This window comes from Pristiophorus japonicus (assembly GCF_044704955.1).
Source record: "Pristiophorus japonicus isolate sPriJap1 chromosome 24 unlocalized genomic scaffold, sPriJap1.hap1 SUPER_24_unloc_1, whole genome shotgun sequence".
Lineage (NCBI taxonomy): Eukaryota > Metazoa > Chordata > Chondrichthyes > Pristiophoridae > Pristiophorus > Pristiophorus japonicus.
In genome coordinates this window covers 2944027-2965422 of record NW_027250648.1, presented here as the reverse complement: position 1 = coordinate 2965422, position 21396 = coordinate 2944027, and the positions used below count along the sequence as shown (strand labels likewise).

General features: G+C 47.5%; 1 long non-coding RNA gene across 1 annotated transcript; it reads right to left on the bottom strand.

Annotated features, from left to right (window-relative positions):
• Nucleotides 1-6516: 6516 nt before the first annotated feature.
• Nucleotides 6517-20024, bottom strand: LOC139241168 (uncharacterized). Its single transcript, XR_011588806.1, has 3 exons — nucleotides 19575-20024; nucleotides 16076-16264; nucleotides 6517-7062 (listed from the first exon to the last, which is right to left on the bottom strand). It is a non-coding gene; the product is annotated as an uncharacterized lncRNA (long non-coding RNA).
• Between the last annotated feature and the right edge of the window lie 1372 nt (nucleotides 20025-21396).

The window sequence follows — 21396 nt, the reverse complement described above, 5'->3', positions numbered from 1 at the left end:
GCCACTTCCAGTGTGAACTCACTTGTGGGTCAGCAGGTTAGATAAACGAGTGAATCCCCTCCCAGATACGCAGCAGGAGAACGACCTTTACCTGGTGTGAACTCACTGGTGTTTGTGGGGTGGACGAGTGAGCAAATGTCTTTGCACAGTGACAGCACCTAAATGATCTCTCGTCAGTCTACATTTGCTGGTGTTTCAGCAGGTTAGATCATTCTTTGAAAGTCTTCAGACAGCGAGAGCAACTGAACGGCCTCCAACCAGTGTGACTGCGTCCATGAGTTTCCAGCTGGGACGGGGAATTGAATCCCTTCCCACAGTCCCTACATTTCCATAGTTTCTCCGTGGTGCTGGTGTCCTTATGTCTCTCCAGGTTGTATGATCAGTTAAAGCCTGGTCCACACACACAACACGTGTACGGTTTCTCCCCACTGTGAATGGGGTGATGTTTTTTCAGGCTGTGTAACTGGTTAAAGCTCTTTCCACAGTCGGTGCACTGGAACACTCTCACTCGGTGGGGGGCGTGGTGTGTGTGTTGGGGCTTTTGCAGTCACACTGATGTTTGAAATCTTTGCCCACACACAGAACAAACACACATTTGCCCTTCCACACTCAGAGCCGACGATATTGGGGCCCTGATGAATACAGTGACTGTGTCAGACCTGGGTGTAATGTGGGCTGGGACTTTGCTCTGTAAATGCTGCCCCCTTCTCTCTCAGCCTGGAACACCAGTTGACAAAAGCCTTCACTGAGAGTCCTGGACAGAAACTCACGACAATCAGTGTGTGAGGGGCGGGGCTTGCGGGCCCCAGTGGGTGGGGCTGAGCCCAGGTGGGCAGGGCTCCCCCAGCGGGCGGGGCTGAATCCGGATGGTTGGGGCTTGCGGGCCCCAGTGGGCAGGACTTCAGGGTCTCTGTTCCTCACTGGGTCCCAGTGCCCGGGAGATGGAACATCCTGGGCAACAGCTTTTTCATCACCTTTACAATCAGAGAGAGGTTACTGCACGGAAGGAGGCCATTTGGCCCATCGAGCCCGTGCTGGCTCTCTGCAAGAGCGTTTAGCTGGTCCCACTCCCCCACCCTTTCCCCAGAGCCCCACAAACTTCTCTCCTTCTCGGACTTATCCGACTCCCTTGTGGAAGCTGTGACTGGGTCTGCCTGCACCTCCCTCCCTTTCCGGCTGCATTCCAGATCTTGACCACTCGCTGCCTAAAAAGGGTTTTTCTGACGTCGCCCTTGGTTCTTCTGCCCATCACCTTAAATCTGTGACCTCTGGTTCTTGACCCTTCGGCCAATGGGAACAGGTTCTATCACTCTGTCCAGACCCCTCATGATTTTGAACATCTATCAAATCTCCTCTGCTCCCAGCTTCTCCAGTTTATCCAAGTAACTGAAGTCCCTCATCCCTGGAATCAAATCAAATATTTTCTGCACCCTCTCTAAGGCCTCCACATACTTTCTAAAATGCGGTGCCCAGAATTGGACCCAATACTCCAGTTGAGGCCGAATCTGTATTTTATAGAGGTCCACCATAATATCCATGCTTTTGTAATCTATGCCTCTATGATGCCCAGGATCCCGTAAGCATTTTTAAACTGCTTTCTTGACCTGCCCTGCCCCCTTCAACGATTTGTGCGCATTTGACCCCCAGGTCTCTCTGTTCATGTACCCCCTTTAAAATTGTACCCTTTAGTTTATATTGCCTCTCCTCGTTCTTCCGACCAAAATGTATCACTCCAAACTTTTCTGTTAAGTTTCATCTGCCATGTGTTCGCCCATTTCACCAGCCTGTCTGTGTCCTCCTGAAGTCTATCACCATCCTCATCACCATTCACTATACTTCCAAGTTTTGATCCATCTGCAGATTTGGAAATTGTGCCCTATACACCCAAGTCTGTGTATTTAATATTGATCAAGAAAAGCAGTGGCCCCAGTACTGAGTGTGTACCTTCCTACAGTCCGAAAAACAACCGTTCCCCACAACTCTCTGTTTCCTGTCACTTAACCAACTGTGTATCCATGCTGCCAATGTCCCTTTTATTCCATGGGCTTCATCTTTGCTGGTATGGGTAACACGCCCGGGATCACTAAACACAAAACCCAGTCTGTTAATCACTTTCAGCGACTGGACTTAGCGTGTGCCCCACAGCATCTCTTCCACCTTCAATGTGTGAATAGAGCATCACGCCTGCAAAGCTGGTTTAAGTTTATATCCAGGCAGCAAATCTATTTAAGAAAAGCCTGTAGGCCGATGAGACACTGTTCAGGTGCCTCATCCAGGTTTGTCCAGCATTTTGCCTGTAATGGAAAATAACTGAACATTTCTCCCAGTGTAACCTTTGCTGTAATGAAATGTGTCTTTTAATAAGCCTCATGTCCTTGCTCATGTCTGCTGCAATTGTGTAGAAAGGGGATGTGTGAAGTGATGGTGTTTGTATGGAGATGTGAAACAAGGAAACGGTATGTGTGTGTGGCAGTGACACAGCCTTGTGGTCACAGGCAGAACCAGGCACCGATATCCTTGTGGTTATGGTGTGAGCAGGGTCAGTTCATGAATGCTCAAGCTAAGAGGTATCAGGGATCGGGAGCAGCGGCAGTAAATAAAATATAAATATAAATTCCGATGTAGTTTATCTTCATTTATTCCTATTTTAATAACTTTTGCTGAATGTGGCCTGTGCCAAGTGCCAGGATATTGGATCAGGCCCACCATAGAAAATGAGTTTGACACCCTGAGCTAGACAATGTCAACCGGATTCCCCCATCCACCAACCTAACAACTTCTTTACAAACTCAAGCTAGTTTGTAAGACATGACCTTGTTTACCGGAATCCGTGTTCAGTATCTCTAATGGCTCCTTCCCTTTCTCCATGATCGAAAACAGCATCTCTCAGGATCTCTTCAAGCACCTTCCCGGTGATCGAGGTCACGTTGATGGGCCTTCAGTTCCCGAGCTCACACTTGTGCCCAATTTGGAAAATTGGAACTACATGTGCTACCTTTCAATCTCAGGGAACAATCCATGACTCTACTGAGGTGTTGAAGATATGGGCAAGGGGCTGACAGAGCACCCGTCCCATCTCTTTAAACACCCTTGGGTGGATGTCATCCGCACCTTACACCGTCAAGATTAACCCGCACAGTGACTTTGCTGTCAGTGAAGAGATGATAAAGACCAAAGTGCCATTTGCCCCTCTCAGTGTGACCCTGAAGGACTGTGTCCAGGCTGAAGTTCTCCCCCCATACGATCCTCCCCCCAGATTGTCCCCTCTGAGCTCCAGCCAGGTGATGCTAAACACTCGGGTAGGAAAGTCAAAATTCTGCAGCAATGTGTTGAAAGCAACACTAATTTATTTGTATATATCCCAAATATTAAATTCCAGTCCAGTTACAGGAGTTATTAACTTCAGTGGAAACAAACCCCAACTGTCAGAATCAACACGATTCAGTCGGGATGTGATTAACAGCCGCAATAACAGCAGAATCTCACCACTACAGTCACTTGTGAACACGCTGGTGTATCAGCAGGCTGGATGAGTGAATCGTTTCCCACACTCAGAGCAGGTGAACGGTCTCTCCCCAGTGTGACCTCGCTGGTGTGTTTCCAGCTGGGACGGAGAGTTGAAATGTTTCCCACAGTCCCCACATTTACACGGTTTCTCCCCAGTGTGACTGCGCTTATGTCTCTCCAGGTTGGATGATCGGCTGAAGCCTTGTCCACACACACAAACCGTAACGGCCCCCCAGTTTAGGACCTGGACCAGCAAAGATCCCACGTTACCGCCTGCTAACGAGGAAGCGCTAGACGGGATGTTGCAACTTATCAGTCGCAAAGACGAAATGCTCATCCCATCAGATTGCCTTCAATGGGGCAACCCTGCAACGTTGCAAAGAAAGGCAGGGAGGCTACACACAGTCGGTGGTCCTGGGCCTCCATACCATGGCCCAGGATCCACAGGGACCATGCGACCTCCCGCCACTACTGAAAGTCTCAAGGCCATATTGGCCACCCTTGGCTTGCCAGGTCTTAGGGGCAGCGACAATAGTCCGGAGCGGGCAGACCAAATCATAAAGCCGAGCACCATACGTGTCACGGTAGACTCCTCAGACTCGGCTATCCCAGATGCTACGCAGTCACAGGACAGAATCACTCAAAACCGAGCCTTCCGTATGCTATCAGCAGAGAATGTACCATGATCGCACGGCTCCTCCACGCGACATCAGAAGAAATGATGTAGACCATGACCATGCCCCCGGATGGGCTGCTAGCACTGTATTAGCCAAAGAGGGGAATGGAGTGTTTGTTGTGAAACCATGTAATGGGCAAACGCAGAAAATATTTGGACCAGACCAAATTGCGAACTACAGATAACCAGGAACCAGTGTGAAAGGACCTGGCCCCCAGTGACCCACTAACACAATCGACCTCGCTGTCAACCACGAGGATGATCCCACCATGCTCAACAGTCTGAGCAGACCAGCCGCGCGGCCGTGCAACAATGATCCGACCAACTCACCCATGCCAGGACTTCAACTCAGGCGATCGATCCAGGAACGCAGAGCGCCAGATCGCCTCAACTTGGAAATAACTTGTACATAAGACTTTGGGGGGGGGGGGGGGAAGTGATGTTATGTATGTAAATCTCACCAATATGTAGGACTTGTCACCAGGGGGCACACCTGTGGGAGACCTAAGGCTCACCTATGCACCCAGGGCAAGCAGGTATAAAAGGTAATCCTACCATGCTGCTTCCTCACTCTGGAGTCACAGTAAAGAGACCAAGCTCACAACAGTTTGAGCTTAAGATTACATACAGTCTTGTGGAGTTATTCTAAATGTAACAACCTTAACATATAAATATAAAAGGAAAACAGCTGGAAATGTGAAATTAAAACCAAAGGTGCTGGAAATATACACCAGGCCTATCTGCATCTGTAAAGGAAGAAAACAGGTTAATGTTTTGGATGCAAGATCCTTTCTGAGAACTGAAAACTAAAAGATAAGCAAACCTCTATGTACAATGGGAGAGAAAATAAGGGCGGGTAGGGTTGGCGGGGACAGTAGAGAACCAGCAGATACTCCAATTGCTCAGAGGAATTAATGAGTTGAATGATCTCAACTGCTTAATAGAGAGAGGATAAAATAAAAGATCTTCTCAACGAGGCAATTAAAAGTCCTTAATAACAAAGATGGTATAAAGCATGGGAACGGTCCACACATGGAAAAAGGAAAGAAAATGAGGAGAGGGGAAAAATATTTCTGACTGGGATTAACATACATAAAACAAAACAATTGCATTAATATATTTCTATAATTGTTCACAAATAATGTTTTTGACGTCAATAGATAAAGTGTTCAATATATATTGGAGCATGCTATATGCACAATTCTTAATGAGCTGGGTTTACACGTGTTTTCAGATAACGTGCACTACTTTAAAACAGAAACTTGGCCCGGAATCCATGTGTTTGTCACATGTCAGTGCGCATTATAGCCAAGTTTTCTGACGTTACAAAGATGGGAGGAAAAGCAATGTGTGAGGAGGACACAAAAAATCTGCAAAAGGACATCGGCAGGCTAAGTGAGTGGGCAAAAATTTGGCAGATGGAGTATAATGTTGGAAAGTGTGAGGTCATGCACTTTGGCAGAAAAAAATCAAAGAGCAAGTTATTATTTAAATGGAGAAAGATTACAAAGTGCTGCAGTACAGCGGGACCTGGGGGTACTTGTACATGAAACACAAAAGGTTAGTACGCAGGTACTGCAAGTGATCAGAAAGGTCAATGGAATCTTGGCGTTTATTGCAAAGGGGATGAAGTATAAAAGCAGGGAAGTCTTGCTACAGTTGTACAGGATATTGGTGAGGCCACATCTGGAATACTGTGTGCAGTTTTGGTTTCCATATTTACGAAAGGATATACTTGTTTTGGGGGCAGTTCAGAGGAGGTTCACAAGGTTGATTCCGGAGGGGAGGGGGTTAATTTATGAGGAAAGGATGAGTAGGTTGGGCCTCTACTCATTGGAATTCAGAAGAATCAGAGGTGATCTTATCGAAACGTATAAGATTATGAGGGGGCTTGACAAGGTGGATGCAGATAGCATGTTTCCACTGATAGCGGAGACTAGAACTTGAGGGCATAATCTTAGAATAAGGGGCCGCCCATTTAAAACAGAGATGAGATAAATTTCTTCTCTCAGAGAGTTGTGGATCTGTGGAATTCGCTGCCTCAGAGAGCTGTGGATGCTGGGACATTGAATAAATTTAAGACAGAAATAGACAGTTTCTTAAACGATAAGGGAATAAGGGGTTATGGAGAGCGGGCAGCGAAGTGGACCTGAGTCCATGATCGGATCAGCCATGATCGTATTAAATGGCAGAGCAGGCTCGAGGGGCCGTATGGCCCACTCCTGTTCCTATTTCTAATGTTCTTCTGTTCTTATATGCAAACATTTTTCGACATTCTATATGTTTTGTAAGAAAAAAGGGTATATTGCTGATCATATGTTACAAACGTTCTCTACTAATCTGCCCCTGCCTCATAGTACTGCCTTCCACTCATCAAGATCCACGACAATACCTTGAACAGTGTGGAGCCTCCTATCAGTGAGGGCAGACATCGATGACGAAACCCAACACCACCTACAGTGTGCCAGGGCAGCCTTTGGTCGCCTGAGGAAAAGCATGTTCAAAGACCAAGATCGCAAACCCGGCACCATGCTCATGGTCTACAGAGCAGTAGTGATTCCTGCCCTCCTTTATGTTATGCATGGAGAGAGTCAGACTGAACACTGTGAGCTCAAAGTAAAGTGTGACCTTCGTCTTTTATTGCAGGTCTCCAGAGTGCCTCTCCAACCTGTGAGGCCTCCTTAAATACCTGTGCTCCCAAGGGATTATGGGTCCTGATTATGGCAGTGTACTGTTTCTCCCCGCTATGAACGGTGCTTTTCGCTTCCATGGTCAAAGGCCGATGATATTCCGTTCCCGATGAATCGAGTGACTCCATCACATCTTAATGTGATGTTTGTTTTGAGCCTTCGGTCGACAAATCCTCGGCTTTTAATACCCTGTAAAGTGAATTTCAAACAGGAAAAAGGGTGGGTGAAAGAGAACCCACAAAAACACAAAGGCAGGTTGTGAAATTGAGCTGAATGAACCTGGTTATTTGTGCGACCGTCAGTAGAAAAAAAGTGACCATGAAAGCTGCTGGATTGTTGTAATAACCCAACTGGTCACTAATGTCCTTCAGGGACGGGAACCCACCACCCGGTCTGGGCCTACACAAAACTCTGGCCTCTATGGGAGGAGAGAGAGGTGGGCGGGGCGAAGGTGAGGGACTTTATACATCTGCAACACGACCATAACTTTGACACAACCTCCCAAACCCACAACCTCTACCACCTAGATGGACCAGGGCAGCAGGTGCATGGGAAATCCATCACCTCCAAGTTCCCCTCCAAGTCTCACATCCTGACTTGGGCATATATCGCCGTTCCTACATCGTCACTGGGTGAAAATCCTGGAACTCCTCATCTAACAGCATTGTAGGAGGACCTTCACCACACGGACTGCAGCGGTTCGAGACGGCCCACCATCACCTTGTCAAGGGGCAAATGGAAATTGGAAATATTTCTGGCCCTACTAGTGACACCCACATCCCAAGAATGGATTAAAACAAATCTGTATATTGAAAGCCTCTACAGAAATACTTGTTAGAACATAAGAACATAAGAATTAGGAACTGGAGTAGGCCGTGGACTCAGCTCCACTTACCCGCCCGCTCCCCGTAACCCTTAATTCCCTTATTGGTTAAAAATCTATCTATCTGTGATTTGAATACATTCAATGAGCTAGCCTCAACTGCTTCCTTGGGCAGAGAATTCCACAGATTCACAGAAGAAATTCCTTCTCAACTCAGTTTTAAATTGGCTCCCCCATATTTTGAGGCTGTGCCCCCTAGTTCTAGTCTCCCCGACCAGTGGAAACAACCTCTCTGCATCTATCTTGTCTATCCCTTTCATTATTTTAAATGTTTCTATAAGATCACCCCTCATCCTTCTGAACTCCAACGAGTAAAGACCCAGTCTTCTCAATCTATCATCATAAGATAACTCTCTCATCTCCGGAATCAGCCTGGTGAATCGTCTCTGTACCCCCTCCAAAGCTAGTATATCCCTTCCTTAAGTAAGGTGACCAAAACTGCACGCAGTACTACAGGTGCGGCCTCACCAAGACCCTATACAGTTGTAGCAGGACCTCCCTGTTCCTAAAACAATACTCTTCTACATTGTGCGGACAGTGTCTGTTTCACAACCTAATCTCCCCTAGAATCCACTGCCGTTGACAGTCTCTCATCGGAAATTGTTGGGCCCTACTGGGCTCAGAGGTACTGGGGATGAAACCCAGCAGCTTCTCCCCGCTCTCCACTCCAGGTCAAACTGATGCAACAAACAGACCCACACAGGCCAGGGAGAGACTTCCGCATCCAGCGCCCACCCTGATACAGAGCGGCTCTGGATTGGTCGCTCTGTGTTTCCAGTATCGATGCACTTAGGATCAGCATATGAGGGAGAAGGGAATAGAGGCTGATGTTGATAGAGTTAGAACCATAGAATCAGAGAATGGTTACAGCATGTAACAAGACCATTCGGCCCGTCGAGCCCATGCCTGCTCTCTGCAAGAGTACCTCAGCTAGTCCCACTCCCCCGCCCTTACCCCACAGCCCTGCAAATGTTTTCTTTCAGATGCATATCCCACTCCCTTTTCAAAGCCGTGATTGAGTCTGCCTCCACCACCCTTTCAGGCCGTGCATTCCAGATATTAACCACTCGCTACGCAAAAAGGTTTTTTCTTGTATTGCCTTTGGTTCTTTTGCCAATCACCTTAAATCTGTGTCCTCTGGTTCTCGACCCTTCTGCCAATGGAAACAGTTTCTCTCTATCAACTCTGGCAAGACCCCTATGATTTTGAACACCTCCATCAAATCTCCTCTCAATCTTCCCTGCTCTAAGGAGAACATAAGAAATAGGAGCAGGAGTCAGCCAACTGGCCCCTCGAGCCTGCTCCCCATTGAATAAGATCATGACTGATCTGATCATGGACTCAGCTCCACTTCCCTGCCCGCTCCCCAAAACCCTTTGCTCCCTTATCGCTCAAAAATCTGTCTATCTTCGCCTTAAATATAGTCAATGATCCAGTCTCCACAGCTCTCTGGGGCAGAGAATTCAACAGATTTACAACCCTTAGAGAAGAAATTCCCCCTCATCTCAGTTTTAAATGGGTGACCCCATATTCTGAAACTATGCCCCCTAGTTCTAGATTCATAGAAACATAGAAAATAGGTGCAGGAGCAGGCCATTCAGCCCTTCTAGCCTGCACCGCCATTCAATGAGTTCATGGCTGAACATGAAACTTCAGTACCCACTTCCTGCTTTCACGCCATACCCCTTGATCCCCCGAGTAGTAAGGACTTCATCTAACTCCCTTTTGAATATATTTAGTGAATTGGCCTCAACTACTTCCTGTGGTAGAGAATTCCACAGGTTCACCACTCTCTGGGTGAAGAAGTTTCTCCTTATCTTGGTCCTAAATGGCTTACCCCTTATCCTTAGACTGTGACCCCTGGTTCTGGACTTCCCCAACATTGGGAACATTCTTCCTGCATCCAACCTGTCCAAACCCGTCAGAATTTTAAACGTTCCTATGAGGTCCCCTCTCACTCTTCTGAACTCCAGTGAATACAAGCCCAGTTGATCCAGTCTTTCTTGATAGGTCAGTCCCACCAACCCGGGAATCAGTCTGGTGAATCTTCGCTGCACTCCCTCAATAGCAAGAATGTCCTTCCTCAAGTTAGGAGACCAAAACTGTACACAATACTCCAGGTGTGGCCTCACCAAGGCCCTGTACAACTGTAGCAACACCTCCCTGCCCCTGTACTCAAATCCCCTCGCTATGAAGGCCAACATGCCATTTGCTTTCTTAACCGCCTGCTGTACCTGCATGCCAACCTTCAATGACTGATGTACCATGACACCCAGGTCTCGTTGCACCTTCCCTTTTCCTAATCTGTCACCATTCAGATAATAGTCTGTCTCTCTGTTTTTAACCACCAAAGTGGATAACCTCACATTTATCCACATTATACTTCATCTGCCACGCATTTGCCCACTCACCTAACCTATCCAAGTCACTCTGTAGCCTCATAGCATCCTCCTCGCAGCTCACACTGCCACCCAACTTAGTGTCATCCGCAAATTTGGAGATACTACATTTAATCCCCTCGTCTAAATCATTAATGTACAATGTAAACAGCTGGGGCCCCAGCACAGAACCCTGCGGTACCCCACTAGTCACTGCCTGCCATTCCGAAAAGTACCCATTTACTCCTACTCTTTGCTTCCTGTCTGACAACCAGTTCTCAATCCACGTCAGCACACTACCCCCAATCCCATGTGCTTTAACTTTGCACATTAATCTCCTGTGTGGGACCTTGTCGAAAGCCTTCTGAAAGTCCAAATATACCACATCAACTGGTACTCCTTTGTCCACTTTATTGGAAACATCCTCAAAAAATTCCAGAAGATTTGTCAAGCATGATCTCCCTTTCACAAATCCATGCTGACTTGGACCTATCATGTCACCATTTTCCAAATGCGCTGCTATGACATCCTTAATAATTGATTCCATCATTTTACCCACTACTGAGGTCAGGCTGACCGTTCTATAATTCCCTGCTTTCTCTCTCCCTCCTTTTTTAAAAAGTGCGGTTACATTGGCTACCCTCCACTCGATAGGAACTGATCCAGAGTCAATAGAATGTTGGAAAATGACTGTCAATGCATCCGCTATTTCCAAGGCCACCTCCTTAAGTACTCTGGGATGCAGTCCATCAGGCCCTGGGGATTTATCGGCCTTCAATCCCATCAATTTCCCCAACACAATTTCCCGACTAATAAAGATATCCCTCAGTTCCTCCTCCTTAATAGACCCTCTGACCACTTTTATATCCGGAAGGTTGTTTGTGTCCTCCTTAGTGAATACTGAACCAAAGTACTTGTTCAATTGGTCTGCCATTTCTTTGTTCCCCGTTATGACTTCCCCTGATTCTGACTGCAGGGGACCTACGTTTGTCTTTACTAACCTTTTTCTCTTTACATACCTATAGAAACTTTTGCAATCCGCCTTAATGTTCCCTGCAAGCTTCTTCTCGTACTCCATTTTCCCTGCCCTAATCAAACCCTTTGTCCTCCTCTGCTGAGTTCTAAATTTCTCCCAGTCCCCAGGTTCGCTGCTATTTCTGGCCAATTTGTATGCCATTTCCTTGGCTTTAATACTATCCCTGATTTCCCTAGATAGCCACGGTTGAGCCACCTTCCCTTTTTTATTTTTACGCCAGACAGGAATGTACAATTGTTGTAATTCATCCATGCGGTCTCTAAATGTCTGCCATTGCCCATCCACAGTCAACCCCTTAAGTATCATTCGCCAATCTATCTTAGCCAATTCATGCCTCATACCTTCAAAGTTACCCTTCTTTAAGTTCTGGACCATGGTCTCTGAATTAACTGTTTCATTCTCCATCCTAATGCAGAATTCCACCATATTATGGTCACTCTTCCCCAAGGGGCCTCGCACAATGAGATTGCTAATTAATCCTCTCTCATTACAGAACACCCAGTCTAAGATGGCCTCCCCCCTAGTTGGTTCCTCGACATATTGGTCGCGAAAACCATCCCTTATGCATTCCAGGAAATCCTCCTCCACCGTATTGCTTCCAGTTTGGCTAGCCCAATCTATGTGCATATTAAAGTCACCCATTATAACTGCTGCATCTTTATTGCATGCACTCCTAATTTCCTGTTTGATGCCCTCCCCAACATCACTACTACTGTTTGGAGGTCTGTACACAACTCCCACTAACGATTTTTGCCCTTTAGTGTTCTGCAGCTCTACCCATATAGATTCCACATCATCCAAGCTAATGTCTTTCCTAACTATTGCATTAATCTCCTCTTTAACCAGCAATGCTACCCCACCTCCTTTTCCTTTTATTCTATCCTTCCTGAATGTTGAATACCCCTGGATGTTGAGTTCCCAGCCCTGATCATCCTGGAGCCACGTCTCCGTAACCCCAATCACATCATATTTGTTAACATCTATTTGCAGTTAATTCATCCACCTTATTGCGGATACTCCTTGCATTAAGACACAAAGCCTTCAGGCTTGCTTTTTTAACACCCTTTGTCCTTCTAAAATTTTGCTGTACAGTGGCCCTTTTTGTTCTTTGCCTTGGGTTTCTCTGCCCTCCACTTTTCCTCATCTCCTTTCTGTCTTTTGCTTTTGCCTCATTTTTGTCTCCCTCTGTCTCCCTGCATAGGTTCCCATCCCCCTGCAATATTAGTTTAACTCCTCCCCAACAGCACTAGCAAACACTCCCCCTAGGACATTGGTTCCGGATCTGCCCAGGTGCAGACCGTCCGGTTTGTACTCGTCCCACCTCCCCTAGAACCGGTTCCAATGCTCCAAGAATTTGAATCCCTCCCTGCTGCACCACTGCTCAAGCCATGTATTCATCTGCGCTATCCTGCGATTCCTACTCTGACTAGCACGTGGCACTGGTAGCAATCCCGAGATTACTACTTTTGAGGTCCTACTTTTTAATTTAGCTCCTAGCTCCTTAAATTCTTTTCGTAGGACCTCATCCCTTTTTTTACCTATGTCGTTGGTACCAATGTGCACCACGACAACTGGCTGTTCTCCCTCCCATTTCAGAATGTCCTGCACCCGCTCCGAGACATCCTTGACCCTTGCACCAGGGAGGCAACATACCATCCTGGAGTCTCGGTTGCGTCCGCAGAAACGCCTATCTATTCCCCTCACCATCGAATCCCCTATCACTATCGCGCTCCCACTCTTTTTCCTGCCCTCCTTTGCAGCAGAGCCACCTACGGTGCCATGAACTTGGCTGCTGCTGCCCTCCCCTGATGAGTCATCCTCCCCAACAGTACTCAAAGCAGTGTATCTGTTTTGCAGGGGGATGACCACAGGGGACCCCTGCACTATCTTTCTTGCACTGCTCTTCCTGCTGGTCTTCCATTCCCTATCTGGCTGTGGACCCTTCTCCTGCGGTAAGACCAACTCGCTACACGTGATACTCACGTCATTCTCAGCATCGTGGATGCTCGAGAGTGAATCCACCCTCATCTCCAATTCCGCAACGCGGACCGTCAAGAGCTTGAGGCGGATACACTTCCCACACACGTAGCGCCCAGGGACACCGGAAGTGTCTCCGAGTTCCCCCACGAGTAGAAACATCCTCTCTGTATCGACCTTGTCGAGCCCCCTCAGTATCTTATATGTTTCAATAAGATCACCTCTCATTCTCCAATGAGTATAGGCCCAAACTACTCAACCTTTCTTCATAAGATATCCCCTTCATCTCAGCAATCAACCGAGTGAACCTTCTCTGAACTGCCTCCAATGGAAGTATATAGTTCCTTAAATACGGAGACCAAAACTGCACGCAGTACTCCAGGTATGGTCTCACCAATACCTTGTTCTAGCAGGACTTCTCTGCTTTTATACTCTGTCCCCCTTGCAACCCCAGCTTCTCCAGTCTGTCCAGGTAACTGAAGTCCCTCATCCCTGGAATCATTCTTGTAAATCTTTTCTGCACCCTCTCCAAGGCCTTCACATCCTTCCGAAAGTGTGGTGCCCAGAATTGGGCACAATACTCCAGTTGAGGCCGGACCAGTGTTTTGTACAGGTTCATCATAATATCCACGCATTTGTACTCTATACCTCTATTTATCAACAGAGTTACTGTCAAGTGTAATACAAACAGAGACAGAGCCTAGTATGATATAAACAGAGACAGGGTCTATTGTAATATAAAGAGAGACAGGGTCTAGTGTAATATAAACAGAGACAGGGTCTAGTGTAATATAAAGAGAGACAGGGTCTAGTGTAATATAAACAGAGACAGGTCTAGTGTAATGTAAAGAGAGACAGGGTCTAGTGTAATGTAAAGAGAGACAGGGTCTAGTGTAATATAAAGAGAGACAGGGTCTAGTGTAATGTAAAGAGAGACAGGGTCTAGTGTAATGTAAAGAGAGACAGGGTCTAGTGTAATGTAAAGAGAGACAGGGTCTAGTGTAATGTAAAGAGAGACAGGGTCTAGTGTAATATAAACAGAGACAGGGTCTAGTGTAATATAAAGAGAGACAGGGTCTAGTGTAATATAAAGAGAGACAAGGTCTAGTGTAATGTAAAGAGAGACAGGGTCTAGTGTAATATAAACAGAGACAGGGTCTAGTGTAATATAAAGAGAGACAGGGTCTAGTGTAATATAAAGAGAGACAGGGTCTAGTGTAATATAAACAGAGACAGGGTCCAGTGTAATATAAACAGAGACAGGGTCCAGTGTAATATAAACAGAGACAGGGTCCAGTGTAATATAAACAGAGACAGGGTCCAATGTAATATAAACAGAGACAGGGTCTAGTGTAATATAAACAGAGACCGGGTCTAATGTAATACGGTGCAAACTGGTTTAAAAGTTCTGCAGATCTGTTTCAACACCAGTGAGTTCACACTGACGAGAAACAGTTCAGTCGCTCTCACTGTGGGAAGAGATTCGGTCATTCACCCTCATTGCACACCAACACACTCACACTGGGGAGAGGCCATTTACCTGCTCCATGTGTGGGAAGGGATTCACTTGTTCATCCACGCTGCAGAATAAGGGATCAGACATTCAGGACTGAGATGAGGAGAAATTTCCTCACTCGGAGGATGGTGAATCTTTGGAAATCTCTACTCCAGAGAGCTGTAGGTGCTCAGCCATTGAGTAGATTCAAGACAGAAGGCGAACATTTTTTGGAAACTCAGGGAATTAAGGGATATAGGGATAGTGCAGGAAGATGGAGTTGAGGTAGATCAGCCATGATCTTGTTGAATGTAGAGCAGGCCTGAAGGGCCAAAATGGCCTACTCCGGCTCCTATCCGTTATGTTCTGATGTACCGGTGGACACGGCCTGCTCCCTCTCCAGGGCCAACCGGGCAAGGACAAGGCCGCAGGAAGAGAGGCAGGCAGCCAGAGCGACCCCTCGGGCTCTGCCCATCCTGGGCCTACAAATTGCTGTTCTAGCCAGGCCCAAGAGCAGGTCCAGGAGAAGATCCTCTGATTATCCACACCCTCCACACCAAAGATTAGGAACATGGGGCTAAATTGTAACCAAACATCGAAGAGCAAGTTATTATTTAAATAATATTGCAAAGTGCTGCAGTACAGAGACACCTGGGGGTGCTGGTGCATGAAACACAAAAGCTTAGTATGCAGGTACAGCAAGTGATCAGGAAGGCCAATGGAATTGGCATTTATTGCAAAGGGGATAGAGTATAAAAGCAGGGAAGTCTTTGCTACAGTTATACAGGGTATTGGTGAGGCCACACCTGGAATACTGTGTGCAGTTTTGATTTCCATATTTAAAAAAGGATATACTTGCTTTGGAGGCAGTTCAGAGAAGTTTCACTAGGTTGATTCCGGAGATGAGGGGGTTGACTTATGAGGAAAGGTTGAGAAGGTTGGGCCTCTACTCATTGGAATTCAGAAGAATGAGAGGTGATCTTATTGAAATGTATAAGATTATGAGGGGGCTTGACAGGGTAAGTGCAGAGAGGATGTTTCCACTGATAGGGGAGATTAGAACTCGGGGGCATAATCTTAGAATAAGGGGCCACCCATTTAAAATTGAGATGAGGAGGAATTTCTTCTCTCAAAGGGTTGTAAATCTGTGGAATTCGCTGCCTCATTTAAGACAGAGATAGACAGTTTCTTAACCAATATGGGAATAAGGGGTTATGGAGAGCGGGCAGGGAAGTGGACCTGAGTCCATGATCGGATCAGCCAAGATCGTATTAAATGGCGGAGCAGGCTCGAGGTGCCGTATGGCCTACTCCTGCTCCTATTTCTTATACTATGTAAAATAATGACAAATGTTAAACTGTTTTGCTGACCAAAGAAATCTTTATTTAACTGTTAAAAGATAAATAGTTTAACAGGAGTTCACACTGACTCACCTGACAGGCCGACTCAGGATCCACCCCTCAAGCACCGCGATTGGTTGCAGAACACACTGCTCCCTGGGCCCTCCGGCCTCTGAGCTCTCTTCCTGTTGGTTCCCAGGGCAATCAATCACCACTCGCCAACATTACGCTGCCAGATGTAGTTGAGGGGCTCAGAGGAAGAAATAAAATGAGGCCGTGAATCTGAGTTAAGAAATAAAATGAGAGAAGCATAATTAAATTTATAAACAAAACTATTTAAAGTCAAATCAAATGAATTGTTGCAATTAATATATTCCTTTTGGGCCAAGTGGGAAACAAGTGATGTGTGTATCCGGTTACACAGCGTGTCTCTGGCTCTTCGCTCCAAGTGCACATGTTTCAGCTCACATCCAACTGACTGGATAAACCTCGGCCGTCTAAACCCATCACACAAATATCAGCATTTGTGTTTAGTTATGCTCAACCTTTATAAACACTGGTTAGGCCTCAGCTGGTGCACTGTGTTCAATTCTGGGCACCACACTTTCAGAAGGATGTCTACACTTTAGAGAGGGTGCAGAAGAGATTTACTAGAATGGTACGAAGGATAAGAAACTTCAGTTATGTGGAGATACTGGAGAAGCTGCAGTTATTCTCCTTGGAGCAGAAAAGGTTAAGAGGAGATTTATTAGAGTGTTCAAAATCATGAACGGTTTTAATAGACTAAATAAGGAGAAACACTTTCCAGTGGCAGAAGGGTCGGTAACCAGAGGACACAGAGTTCAGGTGATTGGCGAATGAAGCAGAGGCGACATGAGGGAACATTTTATAAGCAGCGAGTTGTTGCAATCTGGAATGCACTGCCTGATAGAGTGGTGGAAGCAGATTCAATAGTAACTTTCAAACGTGAATTGGATAAATACTGAAGGGACAATATTTGCAGAGATATGGGGAAAGAGCAGAGGGGTGGAACTAACTGGATAGCTCTATCATAGAGGTAACAAGGAGGATCGATGAGGGTGGTGCATTTGATGTAGTCGTTATGGATTTTAGCAAGACCTTTGATAAAGTCCCACATAAGAACATAAGAAATAGGAGCAGGAGTAGGCCATACGGCCCCTCGAGCCTGCTCCGCCATTTAATATGACCATGGCTGATTCGATCATGGACTCAGGTCCACTTCCCTGCCCGCTTCCCATAACCCCTTATTCCCTTATCGGTTAGGGCAGAATGTTTACAAAAATAAAAGCCCATGGGATCCAAGGCAAAGTGGCAAGTTGGATCCAAAATTGGCTCAGAGGCAGGAAGCAAAGGGTAATGGTCGATGGGTGTTTTTGTGACTGGAAGGCTGTTTCCATTGGGGTTCCTCAGGGCTCAGTACTGGGTCCCTTGCTTCTTGTGGTTTATATCAATGATTTTGACCTGAATGTAGGGGTATGACTAAGAAGTTTGCAAATCATACAAAAATTGGCCGTGTGGTTGATAATGAAGAAGAAAAGGATAAAGCTGTAGACTGCAGGAAGATATCAATGGACTGGTCAGGTGGGCAGAACAGGGGCAAATGGAATTCAACCCAGTGTGAGGTAATGCATTTGGGGAGGGCTAACAAGACAAAGGAATACACAATAAATGGTAGGATACTGAGAAGTGTAGAGGAACAGAGCGACCTTGGAGTGCTTGTACACAGATCCCTGAAGAGAGCAGCAGAGGTAGATAAGGTGGTTAAGAAAGTATTCGGGATACTTGCCTTTATTAGCCGAGGCATAGAATATAAGAGCAGGGTGATTATGTTTGAACTGTATAAAACACAAGTTAGGCCAGAGCTGGAGTACTGTGTGCAGTTGTGGCTATCACATTACAGGAAAGATGTGATTGCACTAGACAGGGTACAGAGATTTACGAGGATGTTGCCTGGACTGGGGAATTTTAACTACGAGGAAAGATTGAATAGGTTGGGGTTGTTTTCTTAGGAAAAGAAGATGCTGAGAGGAAACCTCATCAAGGTATATAAAATTATGAGGGGCCTAGACAGAGTGGATAGGAAGGACCTATTTCCCTTAGCAGAATGATCAATAATTGGGGAGGCATAGATTTAAAGTAATTGGAAGGTTTAGAGGGGAGACCTAATTGAAATATATAAAATGATGAGCACCTGGATAGAGTGGATAACAAGGACCTATTTTTCTTAGCAGAGGGGTCAGCTGTGGCTCAGTGGGTAGCACTCTCGCTAGAACCATCGGAGCAGGCCAGGGTGCGGAAGGAGCAACACGTGCTGGTGCAGGAGAGCAACGGCAGTGAAAAGGGACACCACCAAAATCCAGGTCGGCGATTGGAGTGTGGGCAGCTACAGCAGGAGGTCAGGGCGAAGGAACGGTGAGAGATTGTAGAGGGACGTGATTGGGGCCCAGGAACGGCGAGGGCCAAGGGGCAGCACGGGCCAGCCCACACTGCGATATGTGTGCACGCTAGGTCCGTGCAGCAGAGCTGGTCTTTCGTCATCTTGATTAATCCTTGCTACTGGACCAAGACCTAGCTCTGTCAAGCTTATGTAGTGGCTTGTGTGAAACAGCCATCACACGTTAAAAAAATCCACGCACAGACATCTTCCACCCTTCAAGATTTAGTTCGGGACCTGGAATTTTATTTCTTCATTGAAACACCCGTGAACTTTTTGACATGGAAGCTAGTCATCCTCGATTCGAGGGACTGCCTATGATGATGGAGCACTCTCGCCTCGGAGTCAGAAGGTTGTGGGTTCAAGTCCCACTCCAGGGACGTGAGCACAGAAAGCGTAGGCTGGCAGTACAGTGCAGTGCTGAGGGAGTGCTGCACTGTCGGACGAGACGTTAAACCGAGGCTCTGTCTGCTCTCTCTGGTGGCTGTAAAAGATCCCACGGCACTAATTCGATGCAGAGCAGGGGAGTTATCCCCGGTGTACTGGCCAATATTGATCCCTCAACCACGTCGCTGTTTGTGGGAGCTTGCTGTGCGCAGATTGGCTGCCGCGTTTCCCACATTACACCAGTGACTACGCTCCAACAGAACTTCATTCTCTGTAAAGAGCTTTGAGACATCTGGTGGCCATGAGAGGCGCTATATAAATGTAAGTCTTATATCAATGTAAGCCAAGAGCTGTACAGTGGGATTAGGCTGGAGAGCTCTGTGCCGGCCGGCAGGGACACGATCGGCCGAATGGCCTCCTTCTGTGATGTCACCGGTCTCACCAGCAGCCGGGTGATTGACAGCCCAGCGTCTGGGAACCGCGCCCGGCACAGCGCCCCTCTCAGTCACCGTCGGTATAACCGCGCATGCCTAGAGGATGCCAACCGCCCCCTGCCCCCCCCCACACTCGGAGCTGCACCTGCGCGATCGGATCTTGTGGCGCGAAGTCGGATCGGCACGGGGCCTTCCGGAGAAAGGCGTTTGTGTCCGTGAAAGAGCCGCGATCGGTGACGTAAAGTGAGTTTTCTCCGCTCAGATTGGGTAGAGAATGGCGCGGGGGGGGGAGGAGGAGATAAAGGGAATTCCAAACCTGAGAGTCCGCACATCCGGGTTCCGACACCACTTTACACAGTTTGGCGGAGCGCGCTCGATGGGCACGTGACCCGGGCCCACGGCCTGATTGACGGGAGCTTCCGACCAATGGGGAGCAAGCCGGCGGCGGGTCCTCCAACCAATCGGGGAGCCCGAGGGGCGGGACTTGTTCCGCTGATTGGCTGAGCCGTAACAACAACAACTTGTCTTTATGGCGCGTCACAAAAGGCCGGACGGCGCTTCCCAGCGCGCAGTGTGAGAGTGTTCCAGGACAAATACATTGGGCCCCGAGACACAACAATCAGTGAAGGCAGGGGAGCGACAGGTCGCTCACAGAGGCGGCTTTTAAACAGCGGCTTGTAGGAGGAGAGAGGGAGAGTCTTAGGGAGGGAGTTCCCGAGCTTGGGGCCCAGGCAGCTCAAGGCAGGGCCACCGCTGGTGGAGCGATTATAATCCGGGATGGTCAAGGCCAGAATTAGAGGCTATTTCAGGGGGTGGGCGGGGAGGTTGTGAGACTGAGGGAGATCACAGAGACAGGGAGGGGCGAGGCCGTGGAGAGATTTGTAAACAAGGAGGAGAATTCTGAAATCGAGGCGTTGCTGAACCGGGAGACAATGTCGGTCAGCCAGCACAGGGGTGATGGGTGATCCTTACCAACAAATCCATTACACACCCAGACTGGGGTCAAACAGGGCTGTGTCATCGCCCCAACGCTCTTCTCAATCTTCCTCGCTGCCATGCTCCATCTCACACTCAACAAGCTCCCCGCTGGAGTGGAACTAAACTACAGAACCAGTGGGAACCTGTTCAATCTTCGTCATCTCCAGGCCAGGTCCAAATCCACCCCAACCTCTGTCCTCGAGCTACAGTACGCGGACGACGTGCACATCCAGAGGCTGAACTCCAAGTCATCGTCAATGTATTCACTGAGGCATCTGAAAGCATAGGCCTTACGCTAAACATACATAAGACAAAGATCCTCCACCAACCTGTCCCGCCGCACAGCACTGTCCCCCGAGTCATCAAGATCCACGGTGCTGCCCTGGACAACGTGGACCATTTCTCATACCTCAGGAGCCTCTTATCAACAAAAGCAGTCATTGATGTGGAGATTCAACGCTGCCTCCAGTGCGCCAGCGCAGCCTTCGGCCGCCTGAGGAAAAGAGTGATCATAGAAACAGAGAAACATAGAAAATAGGTGCAGGAGTAGGCCATTCAGCCCTTCTAGCCTGCACCGCCATTCAATGAGTTCATGGCTGAACATGAAACTTCAGTACCCACTTCCTGCTTTCTCGCCATACCCCTTGATCCCCCGAGTAGTAAGGACTTCATCTAACTCCCTTTTGAATATATTTAGTGAATTGGCCTCAACTACTTTCTGTGGTAGAGAATTCCACAGGTTCACCACTCTCTGGGTGAAGAAGTTTCTCCTCATCTCGGTCCTAGACTGTGACCCCTGGTTCTGGACTTCCCCAACATTGGGAACATTCTTTCTGCATCCAACCTGTCCAAACCCGTCAGAATTTTAAACGTTTCTATGAGGTCCCCTCTCACTCTTCTGAACTCCAGTGAATACAAGCCCAGTTGATCCAGTCTTTCTTGATAGGTCAGTCCCACCATCCCGGGAATGAGTCTGGTGAATCTTCGCTGCACTCCCTCAATAGCAAGAATGTCCTTCCTCAAGTTAGGAGACCAAAACTGTACACAATACTCCAGGTGTGGCCTCACCAAGGCCCTGTACAACTGTAGCAACACCTCCCTGCCCCTGTACTCAAATCCCCTCGCTATGAAGGCCAACATGCCATTTGCTTTCTTAACCG